Consider the following 12,355-nt stretch of genomic DNA (forward strand, 5'->3'; position numbering starts at 1 on the left):
TAAGAGTAAACAAGACTATAGAATTCTTCTTTTCTAGCAAATAAAATTCACTTTGGAAGATGGAAGGCATTCGGGAGTTCCCATTGTGGCTCAGCGGAAACGAATCCGACTAGGAACCATGAGGTGTTATGGGTTCAATCCTTGGCTCTGCTCAGTGGGTTAAGAATCCAGCATTGCCATGACTCTGGCATAGGTTGGCGGCTACAGCTCCCCTAGCCTGGGAACCTCCATATGCAGCACGTGTGGCCCTAAAAAGCAAAAAAGCCAAAAAAAAGCCAAAAAAAAAAGATGGAAGGCATTTAAAAAATTCTAGGGAACAATTACAACATTCTACATAAGGAGGGATTAGGATGAGTGTCATAAAATATATGATATATAACAATTCAGAGAAGGTAGAAACTGTTGGGATATGAAATAATTGCAGGAGTTTTTATGCCTAAAGATGTTGGGTCTGCAAGGGTGGGAAAGAATCAAGGGGTCATAAAAGAGGACCCTTTATTTTTTGTTTTTAACAAATTAAATATAATTAGGATTCTGGAGTTCCTGTTGTGGCGCAGTAGAAATGAATTTGACTAGGAACCATGAGGTTTCAGGTTTGATCCCCGGCCTCACTCAGTGGGTTAAGGATCCGGTGTTGCCATGAGCTGTGGTGTAGGTAGCAGACGTGGCTTGGATCTGGTGTGGCTGTGGCTGTGGTATAGGCTGGCAGCTTAGTTCCGATTAGACCCCTAGCCTGGGAACCTCCATGTGCCTCAGATGTGGCCCTAAAAAAAAAAGCCAAAAAAAAAAACCCAACAACTAAAAAATATATATTTAATTATGATTCTATTTTACTTTCTTAGAACTGCTGACAAATCATTATAATTGTCAAGGTAAAATTTTGGAGAGAAAAAATATTTATAATACTCAGTAGAAAAGTTGCTAGTTTTTGTTTTGTTTTTAAACTACTCACGTGACAATTTTGGGTTTTTTGTTGTTGTTTTGTTTTTACTTTTTTAGGGCCACACCCATGGCATATGGAAGTTCCCAGGCTAGGGGTCAAATCGGAGCTACAGCCACAGCAATGCCAGATCCAAGCCACATCTGCAACCTACACCACAGCTCATGGCAATGCCAGATCCTTAACCCACTGAGTGAGGCCAGGGATCGAACCTCAACATCATGGTTCCTAGTCAGATTCGTTTCTGCTGTGCCACAAGGGGAACTCCCACATGCGGTAATTTTGAAAAAATGTTTTTTAATTTTGAAAAACTTTTTTTTTAATCCAGGCCAACTGAATGATAAGAATCCTTTCCTTTGGAATTCTTTTATGCAGTAATTACTATTACTTAATTACAACTTCTCTGATTTTAGTTAGACACAAGCCCAAACAAACATACAGATCATGTGATTACTAATTATCTTACATACACTTTTCTAGTAAGAAAGGTAGAGGTCATTGATTGATCAAAGGTTGTCTGGTAACATTCAGGACTTCTGACTTTCATTTCAAAGCTTCACCACACTCAGGTTATCAGAGCATGGAAATACGAAAGTGAAAATGCTAAGAATCCGGACTTCAAATGAATAATGGGACATAGAGAAAGGGCAGGGGACTCCCAATTCCTCAAAATGCAAATATAATTTGCACCAGGAAAAGCCCTTTAAATAAAATACTTCATGCTGTACAAGAGGAAAAGGAAGTTGTATAAAAATTGACTATTAAGGAAAATTTAGTTAGAGGCAGCTCTAATGATGGAGCTGCAAGGAAGTGGTTTCAGAATATTTCCTTTAAAAAAAAAATAGTGCAGGAGTTCCCGTCGTGGCTCAGTGCTTAATGAATCCAACTAGGAACCATGAGGTTGAGGGTTCGATCCCTGGCCTTGCTCAGTGGGTTAAGGATCCGGCGTTGCCACGAGCTGTGGTGTAGGTCACAGACGCGGCTCGGATCTCCCGTTGCTGTGGCTCTGGCCAGTGGCTACAGCTCCGATTAGACCCTTAACCTGGGAACCTCCATATGCCTTGGAAGCAGCCCTAGAAAAAGCAAAAAAATAAAAAAGTAAATAGTACAGCAACTCATTTTATTATCCTTAATAAGTTTCCCGGGCCTTATTTCATGTCTACCCAGAAATCGTCTATGAGTATATAAATTTAGAGGGATTCTTAAAATCCTGTAAATCCATCCTTCCCACTACATGGCAGGAAAAGAGTGGGTGTATAGCATATTGTGGATCGGAAAGGGTAGGAAAGGGAATAATAGATAGGTTTTAGTGCCAACAGACCGAGAACTTGTTCCAGAATAAATGCCTGGAAGGAATCCAGACTTGCGGTCATCAACATTCAGTCCCTGTTCCACACAAGCAAAAAGGAGCAAACTATACAGTAAGAAAAGCAGACAAATTAAAGGAGAAACTATTAGAGACCCCCTAAAATGATTTCTTTTTAAAGTGCATTGGAGAAGAGCTCAAGATCAGATTATTTGAAAATATAGATTATCCTTCTGATGGTCTATGGCTGCAGGAAAAGCAATAGAGAGCAGTTACCTAAACAGTAATATAGGAAGTAGAGGGAAAATATTGTTCACTAAGGTTGACCGTATAGGGGTTCCTCAGGAAACTGAATAATACTGAAATTTGGATGCACTGGGGCATGAACTTCAATGCAAATTGCACACTAAAAAAAATCAGCTTCAACTAGCTAGGACACTCAAAATCGCATCTGGGTCTTTTATGCACGTAGAGTTTTCAATTAGGCTTATAGTGTTTTGGTCAATGATGACTTTTTAGAAGACTGGAAATGATACATCATTATCCATTAGCTAGGTCAAGAGTATAGGTAACAACCAGTACTTCTGTTTTCTTGACCTGACAGAGTGTTTTAAGTTAGATATAGTCTTTATCTACTATTTCTTCCAATATTGCCTTCTTCCCAGAGGGAGAAACAGTACCTTATTTAACACACAATAAAATCTTCTCAGCTGCTCATGCTCTTCTCTCAGTTGTGCAGTTGTGGATGTGAAAAGGACATCCTGTGGTATACAAGACGAAAAAATTATTTATCAAACTTGGCCAATAAAAGGAAAAATTTAATATGCTTTATGATGAGGCTTAAAATGATGGATCAACAATATGATAAAAATCATAAAGAAAGCCAGGGCCAGGAAACTAGTTCACTCTCTAGTTTTGTGATCTTGTCCAGATGACACTTTCTGGGGCTCAATTTTGTCATTTATGTACTTACTTTAACAGTGGTTTTGAGGAACTAGATGAGATTAATATCTGAAACAAACACAAAACTGTATACGAAAACGGGCTATTACGGACTCTGCGTTCTATCTTATTACTTGTCAGTTAGCATGTAAACGCAGCCTCTTATGAAGACAACTGGACCTAGAACCTGAATTTAAACTTCTCTGGTCCTTATTTTTCTGAACTATAAATAAGGAGCAGTGCCACATGGGGTTGCTTTGGTGAAATGCTATTGATAAGGGCTAGTTATTTGCGGCAAATAACAAGCTTACAGGCACTTTCTTAGAAATTCCAGATTCAATATCTGTATTAGCTAAGATTAGGTTTGGGAGCAAATGACAGAAACAATAGCTTAATAAAGACAGAAATTTATTTTTGTCTCATGGAAATGCTCAGGAAGTGGTTAGTGACTGGCATGGTGACCGATGCCTCCAGTAACCCAGGATCCATTCATCTTGTTCTGTCCTAGAAGGCTTCAACCTCACAGTCCAATACGGCAGCATCACAAACAGAAAAGCAAACAGGGAAGAGGGCAAAAATAAAGGGGTATACACCTTGCTATCTCATGAAAAATATTCATGAAAACTGCCAGAAGACACTTCCACTAGCATGCTAATGGCCATGCCTGGTTGCAAGCTAGAAATAGAGTGTCCAGTGCAATTGGTCACAAATCTGAGCTCCTAAAACCACAGGACAGGGGATAACTATCAGTCTCTGTCATTTTTCATTTAATTTAGATAGTTATTTTAGTTTAGAAAATTTTTTTTCTTGAATGGGTAAAATGAGCATGGACTAAGAAATATGCCAGAAAAGTGAAAAAAAAAAAAAAAAAACCTGTTTGGTGAGTTTTTATTATTATCTTTTTAATTGTGAAAATTAGTAAGCTCCAGTAACTTACAAGGTTTGAAATGCTGATTATTTTTTAATCATTTTGTAATTAGGATTCCCATACTTCTGAATACCTAAAATCTTATTTTTGTCTTCACATTGACCTAAAACATACTAACTAAGATGAAAAATAATTTAAGCCTAGATAGGAAGAATATGAAAATTCTCAGCACATATGAAAGAATCGCCAGGGGGAGGCAATGTGAAGTGTGGCAAACTTTATAGACTTTGTAAAGAAAGTCTTGGGATGAAAGCCCATCATTCACTCACTCACTCATTCATTCATTCACTCACTTATTCATTCATTCATAGCATTTACTGCTGTGATGTGTCTGTGTTTTAGGCAGTGTGTTTTAGGCATGGAATGAACAATTTCCTTAGGGGACAGGAATAAAACCTACAATTTCATAAATAATTCAAATTACAAGTGTGGTAATTCAAAGTAAGAGTAAAGGATACCCTGAGCATCTGAAAGCGAGATCTAACAATTAAACAAAATAAGGACAATTTATATTTACTAGTTGAAAGTTCTTTTACACTTAAAAGTTTAGATATACTGTTAGGTGAAAAAAAGTTACAAAATAGTGGTGGGCAGTATGATCCAATTCCAATTAAAAGACTGCACTTCCAAATTGTAACAATATTATTACCCGTATATAAAGCCACAGGAAAAAAATTGTATGACTATACTGTGAACTATCAACAGAAATTATCTCTGGTATTTTTGTTAGGTATTTTTATAATGATTTAATTGTTGGCAATGGGCATATGTATTACTTTTGTGCCCAGAAAAGTAAATAAATAAAAATGCAGTTAAAAAATAAAATTTAGGGGCGTTCCCTTCATGGCTCAGTGGGTATTGAACTCGACTAGGATCCATGAGAACGTGGGTTCGATCCCTGGCCTCGCTCAGTGGGTTAAGGATCCAGCATTTCCATGAGCTGTGGTATAAGATCACAGTTGCGACTCAGATCCTGCATTGCTGTGGCTGTGGTGTAGCTCTGATTTGATCCTAGCCGGGGAACTTCCATATGTTGCAGTTGTGGCCCTATAAAGTTAAAATAAATAAATAAATAAACAAAATAAAATAAAATTTAGGAATGTAAAACTGACTGCAACATGAGTCTGGCACCTGGAGTTGACCTGCATCTAGTAAATGCTCAGTGAGGGTTTTTATTACATTGATAGAAAAATCTTAACAAACAAACAAAAGAATAAATAGTCTTCAAGAAAAAGGAACTTTTAAAATATATTTACTAGTTTCTTTCTTTCTTTTCTTTTTCTTTTTCTTTTTTTTAATGGCTGTACCTGTGGCATATGGAAGTTCTTAGGCTTAGGGGTTGAATTAGAGCTGTAGCTGCTGGTCTACACCACAGCCTAGGCAACATGGGATCCGAGTCCCATCTGTGACCTATGCCACAGCAACACTGGATCCTTAACCCACCGAGCAAGGCCAAGGATTGAACCTGTGTTCCTCATGGAAACAGTATCAGGTTCTTAACCCACTGAACCACAATGGGAAATCCTAATTTCTTTTGTAGTAAAAAGTCAAGCTTTGGTATCCAACATTAAAGACAATTATATTTTTCCATTTACAAAACAGAGAAAATAAATTCTGATTTCTCTTAGTTTATAGAAATACTGAAGGAATTAAAGATGATTTTGGCTCTCACAAAATAAACATACACACACAGAGTATTTATTATGAGCAAAATACTGCTTAATGCTTTGGGGGAAAATCTCAACAAGAAGTAGTTTACTAATTCAACAAATATACACTGGGTACCTACTCTGTACCAGGTCCAATTTGAAAAAACATAGACCCTGGGCTTCAAAATATTTTTGATTTAGTGATAGACACATAAATTGCTTTCTAAATATACTACTAGAAAAATCAAATAAATGTAGGCAAGTTTTATTTATTTTTTGTCTTTTTAGGGCTGCATCCAGGGCATATGGAAGTTCCCAGTCTAGGGGTGGAATCGGCCTACACCACAGCCACAGCAACACCAGATCCGAGCTGCATCTGGGACCTACATCACAGCTCACGGCAACGCCGGATCCTTAACCCACTGAGAGAGGCCAGGGATCGAATCCGTGTCTTCACGGCTTCTAGTCGGGTTCATTAACCGCTGAACCACGAAGGGAACTCCAAATGTGGGCAATCTTTAAACCTAGATCTAACTCTAACATGCCAGCACATGCACATTCTTCGAGAGTGTCACACAGGTAGACACTTTACTATGAGGGACACCGAGGGCAAAAAGCTTGAATGGCTTCCTCCATTATAAAAACATGGAAATACAGAAAAATAAATTTGAGCGGAGGACACCAGAAAAAGGAGAAAGACAACGTTTGCTCAAATGGCCATCATACTTATAAAGTGAGACGGCTCTTGTTTAAAAAGTCAGTTTCTAGTCTTTACGTAATGATCCTGGACTGTGAAATAGCTTAGCTGCCGACAATGTAAACTGTTGCAGAAAAAGTCCTTCTCATATCTCACAAAAGTTCTGCTTTTCTCTTTTTGTCAGTTTTTCTAGTGGTGACTGTGGTAACCAAAGAGAGCCTTAGATCCACCGTGATAAGACGGAGTGGTTATTTTTTCTTTCTGGGCAGTCAGGATGGGCATTTATATGAGAGCTCACTAATAAGCATTTTCATCATCAGTGTAATGAAACTCCTTTGTAAAGGGTTTGGAGACAGAACTAGCTCTCACTAAGACATGCACTCCTTTATCCAACCAACCCTTTTCTATCACCTACAATATGCCAACTAATTACTGGGCTCTGACCTATGGGAAATGAGGAAGGCATAATCCAGGCCCTTGAATTTACATAGAGGCTCATTGTATAGGCCACCAATTTCCTATAAGCTGGCATTCTACGGCTAAGAGAATTAGCCATACTGTTGATCATATAATTATTCGTTTAATAAATACGTACTGAGCTCCCTCTAAGTACCAAGAACTGTGCTATTCCTAAAACAGTACATAAAAATAGCTGTGGTCGCTGACCTACAAGACCACATAGTCTGGTTGAAGCACACCGAGGCAGAAATTATTAGTTTTCTAAATAATTTCCATTCCCTCTTCTTCCTCTCTAAAAGAAGCCTAATTCTTTACAGGGAGCAGTATCTCCAGCCTCCAAGGAAGGATCATGATTAGTTTAAATCAATGATTCTCAAACTGCATGTTCAGTTTTCAAGGGTGCCAAAGCAAATTCACTGGGGGCACGACATAGTTTAATTTTCAAGGGAAACACAGCGGGACTCAACATCTGTTGGACAGCAAACAGATTACTAGTTTAGGTACAGTTTTCATACTAGATCACTACATTGCTTTAGACTGTGCCATATTATTGCAAAGTTGGGTTTGCAGTGGTTGCTGTGACTAGAAAACAAAGAAACTATGGCAGGAAAAGCATGTAGCACAAGAAACGGCATGCTCGAATCTGATTCCAATGTTTGAGAAGTTGTGGAGTCCCCAAAAGGTAATAACACCCATTAATAAAATGTGATTATTTAAAAATGAAAAAGATACTACTTTTCTTTCACTTTATGGGCACACTTTATTCAACTGGCTACCAAGTCGTAAATGGAACTTTTCTGTGTTTCTTTTGGCACCATGAAAAAAAATCTGCCGAGACCCCCCAAGGGAGCAGCAAACCAAGAAATTTGGGGAAACATTGGTCAAAGCCAATCATGTAAATCCTGTTTCCTGTTTCCCTGGCTTCCTTACGTCTAGAGGTGACCATCTGACTCAATTCTGGCGTATGCAGAAAACTGCTCGAGGGTAGAGGAAGGAAGGTGCCGAGAGCCTTTACGGGAGGATAAGAGGGGACAATGACTAAGACTGGGAGTTGTCCTTCAAAAGTCCAATTCCTTTAGTAATAAAATCCTACAAGGTCCAGCTACAGACCACACGTCGCTCCAGCCTCCTTTCCAGATACATGTGACCAATTGCCTAAGCTCTGGCCAAAGGCACAAGAGCAGAAGCCACGCGTGCAAATTCTGGATCATACTCTAAAAAGGAATTGGGTGTGCCTTCTACTTCTTTTCCCCTTTTCTTGCCAGGGCCCAGAGAATTTAAACAATTGGCCTCAAACACACGTAGGTAATATCGGCAGAACTGAGACGAGACTTGTAGTCTTCCTTATTTCTAATCCACTGTTCTTTCTGTCTGCGACCCTCGCTGAGGTCTTAGGCACCCCTGCTGTAACTCTATGCATGATATGCGATATGTTAGTACAACATATCTGGTATATGATGCTGTATCCTTTTTTTTTTTGTCTTTTTGTCTTATTGGGGCATATGGAGGTTCCCAGACGAGGCGTCTGATTGGAGCTGTTGCCGCCGGCCTGCACCACAGCCACAGCAATGCCAGATCTGAGTCACGTCTGCAACCTACACCACAGCTCACGGCAACGCTGGATCCTTAACCCACTGAGCAAGGCCAGGGGTCGAACTTGCATCCTCATGGATGCTAGTAAGATTCGTTTCTGCTGTGCCAGGACAGGAACTCCAACGTGGTATTCTTGATTCAAAATAATAGAGGATAAATTCACATTATTATAATGCATACACCACGTCACTCTGGTTAATAAGCAAGATTTAGTTTGTGGGTCAACTAAGTTTCTTGACCTTCTTTTTTAACCTTAACCTTTCTAGTTAGGACTAAACCCTCACTCATGGTACCTTCCCTCTTCAAGGCGCAGGTCTGGTGAGACTTGGGTAATTTCTATGATGAGAATCAGCAGAGAGGCAGAGCTTAAGCCGCTGCTCTGTGAATGACGGTTTCTCTTTAATTGAGGCGGAAACATGAAAAAGTGGCATAAAGACAAATGGACATAAAGGCAAAAGGACACTTAAGGATAGACATGAATCACAAGATTACAAAATAGCAAAAGAATTTATAAAAAGATTAACAGGGACTGAGATATCACATCTGGGACAGCTGACTTTGCAACTAAGTCACTGGGAGTTGTATCAAAACACAATAAAATTGTATTTCTTTAAAAACATATAGTATTTTTCTGCCATCTGCCATGCTCAGAGTCACACTACATTACAAAATTATTTAATCCCCTAAAAATACAAAAAAGAATGGCTGACTCTCCAAAAAAAGGATAGTGACAGAAGGTGCCTACAATACATACCTATGTATGTACTCCCAGCCGCCGACAGGACATCAGGCAGGACTGTGTAGTGTTGGCAAAGCCATAGCTCCTGAGTTACAATGCTGTGGTGCCCCAGAGATTCTCATGTTTCATGGCACTGCCCTCGATGGCGTCTCCCAAGAGACAGTCATACTCATATCTTATGCTCATTCCAGTATGATGAGCATCACAGTCTTGCAGTGCATATACCACAGCTTCATTGAAAAAACCACCCTTAGGATGCACCTTGGAGAACAAAAAAAAGGAAGATGATGAGCACAACACTTTATGAGAGTGACATTTTTACTGCTGTTTCCTATTAACTTTGAGTCCCTAATGCCATGTGAATGAGTTCTTTGTGTAATTAAAACTTTTTTATTCTTTTTTCTTTTTTTTTTTTTTTTTTTTTTTTGCTTTTTAGGGCCGCACTAGTGGCATGTGGAGGTTCCCAGACTAGGGGCTGAATCGGAGGTACAGCTGCTGGCCTACGCCACAGCCACGGCAACTCAGAATCCGAGCCGTGTCTTCGACCTTCACCACAGCTCACGACAACACTGGATCCTTAACCCACTGAGGGAGGCCAGGGATCGAACCCACAACCTCATGGTTCCTAGTCAGATTCATTTCTGCTGCGCCACGATGGGAACTCCCCTAATTAACACTTTTTTTTTAAAAAAATATGAGGTTGTGGAGCTCCCACTGTGGTGCAGTGGGTTAAGGTTATGGTGGTGTCTCTGAGGCATCCCAGGCTTGATCCCAGGCCTGGCACAGTGGTTAAAGGAGTCAGCCTTGCTTGCAGCTGTGGTATAGGTCATAGGTGAGGCCTGGATTTGAACCCTAGACTAGAAACTTCCATATGCTATGGGCCCGGCTGAGAAAGAAAAATAAAATGTGAAGTTGAAAATTACGTATGGTGAGTTTATCTAACATCTAACTGAAAAAAAATAGGGACATTCTGTGCAAGCTAAACATATAAACAAAATAAACATCAGACTCAATGAAAATGTAGGAGAAATACAAAGATGCATGAAAAAGACACTTTAGGAATTCCTGTCATGGCACAGCAGAAACAAATCTGACAAGGAAACATGAGGTTTCGGGTTCGATCCCTTGCCTCGCTCCATGGCTTAAGGATCTGGCATTACCGTGAGCTATGGTATAGGCCAAAGATGCAGCTCGGATCTGGCGTTGCTGTGGCTGTGGCATAGGCCGGCAGCTATAGCTCCGGTTTGATCCCTAGCCCAGGAACCTCCATATGCTGCCAGGTGCAGCTCTAAAAAGCAAAAAGAGAAAAGAAAAAGAGACACTTTAAATGAAAAGCACCTTATTTCATTTCTTTAGGTTATGTCTTAGTTCTGACTCATTTCTGAAAGTGGCTTAGTGTATGCCTACTCATTGTCATAAACTGAAGCAATCCTACTGGAACAAGAAGGAATTCTGAGTGAAGAAATGAAGAAAAGTTTGATAACCAGGCTAAACATCAAGAGCACCAAGAAGCTGGAAATCTGGTCTAAGAATCCTATCACTAATTTTCTGCCCCCTCTAAGTTCCCATTTTCACACTTCTTACATTTTGAAAGACAGAGAAGACTCCAGAAAATGGCCTCGTTTTTCCCTCAAAAACTGTTCTGCAGCATGTGGTTTGTTTTTTGTCTCTGGTGCCTTTCTTTAGGCTTGCTAAAGTGTTGCGCACCCTGTGGCATTCAACAGTTGCCAAATGACGTATGAGATGAGTCGGGATATAAGACGGAGGGAAAAAACCCTCTATTTAATGATCAAAGAAAAATAAATACAGCAGTAAAAAATTCTTTACTTGTAATATATCAATTAATATCCTATAATAAGTACCCAGGTAATATAATTTAGTATCAAGAATAAGACAATTATATAATGAGACATGAGATATGGGACTCACCAAAATATTCTATCCTTAAGCTTCTATCATTATCATTTTTCTTCAAACTCATCCAAGTCTTCAAGCATTGTTTCTTCTACTCTCTCCCTGTTTTTTTTTCTACCCTCTCTCCTTTCTTCAGTCCCAATCCATTTCAGAGCCCATGAATTATCAATCCCTCTTTTGCTAGTATCTCAGTTTCTCCTGTCTTATTATGCAGGTTGATAGAGTTACACTTTGGTTGGGCCCCATCTCACCACAGCAAAGCATTGGATGCTTTTAGCAAAGCAAAAGTACATTTTCAGATTTTCAGAGAGAGGGAGAACTCACGTGTGCTCAGATTCAAAAGAGAGCTAGACTCATTTTACAATTGTTCTTATACCCCCCTCCCCAAGGTGGACCTAAATGGAGACCCAGTTTCTCCTGCCCCAGCCCCCTCTGCTGTGTGTCAGGGCTGAGGGTTGTTTGCTCTCTGTATGGGGCATATTTGATCTGATTGGTTTCAGGCAGGATACCTTATCTGCATGGGAAACAGGTTACATAGAGGTGGGGTGAGGAGTGGGAGACATTCCTTCCCTACCAGGATGGTCAAGGTGGGGGAAGGGGCATTACAGTGAAACAAGGCCAGAGGCTTTTGGGTTTAATCTCCTTGAAGGGGACTTGAAGCCTCTAACAATGTTACACCCATCTGGCTGTCTATACTGGCCTTCTCTCAGTTCTTCAAATGTGCCACACCCTTTCCCATTTCACGGCCTTTGCACATGTGGCTTGTTCTGCCCAGAACACTCTTTCATGTCCCCAAATTTCTTTAGCACCGCGCCCTGCCCCCCACCACCCTCTAACTAGTTCTTCATTCTCTAGATCTCTTTGTGCACCTCACTCAGGGAAGCTGTAGTCGACCCTTAGCTTAAGTTATGTCCTTTTAAACATGCTGCCCTGACCCTTGTAAAGCCTGTGACACTTGAAATTAGTTATCAAGTCTTCATTAATATTGGATTATAACCTCTAGTAGGGCGGGTTCCAATTCTGTCCCAGTCATTGCTAGATCCCCAGCACTGTTTTCTCATTTGATCCATGTTAAACATTTGATAACATTTTTTCCATGAATGAATAAACAGAAGGAAAAAGAAACCCCATACAGTCAGCTAGAACCATCATTTAAGGATTTACACTGGAGGCAGACGTGTGAAAGAG

The 12,355-nt window shown here is 39.9% G+C and overlaps 1 long non-coding RNA gene across 3 annotated transcripts in view; it reads right to left on the bottom strand.

Moving 5' to 3' along the window:
* The window catches only part of LOC125129929 (uncharacterized), a 119,299-nt gene that overhangs the window by 48,745 nt on the left and 58,199 nt on the right, over nt 1-12,355 (bottom strand). For all 3 annotated transcript variants that reach the window (XR_007135601.1, XR_007135600.1, XR_007135599.1), the window contains 2 exons: nt 9,269-9,514; nt 2,927-3,007 (listed from right to left, as the gene is read on the bottom strand). This is a non-coding gene — a long non-coding RNA (uncharacterized LOC125129929). The remainder of the gene's footprint in view (nt 1-2,926; nt 3,008-9,268; nt 9,515-12,355) is intronic.

The sequence above is a fragment of the Phacochoerus africanus genome, chromosome 6 (assembly GCF_016906955.1).
Source record: "Phacochoerus africanus isolate WHEZ1 chromosome 6, ROS_Pafr_v1, whole genome shotgun sequence".
NCBI lineage: Eukaryota > Metazoa > Chordata > Mammalia > Artiodactyla > Suidae > Phacochoerus > Phacochoerus africanus.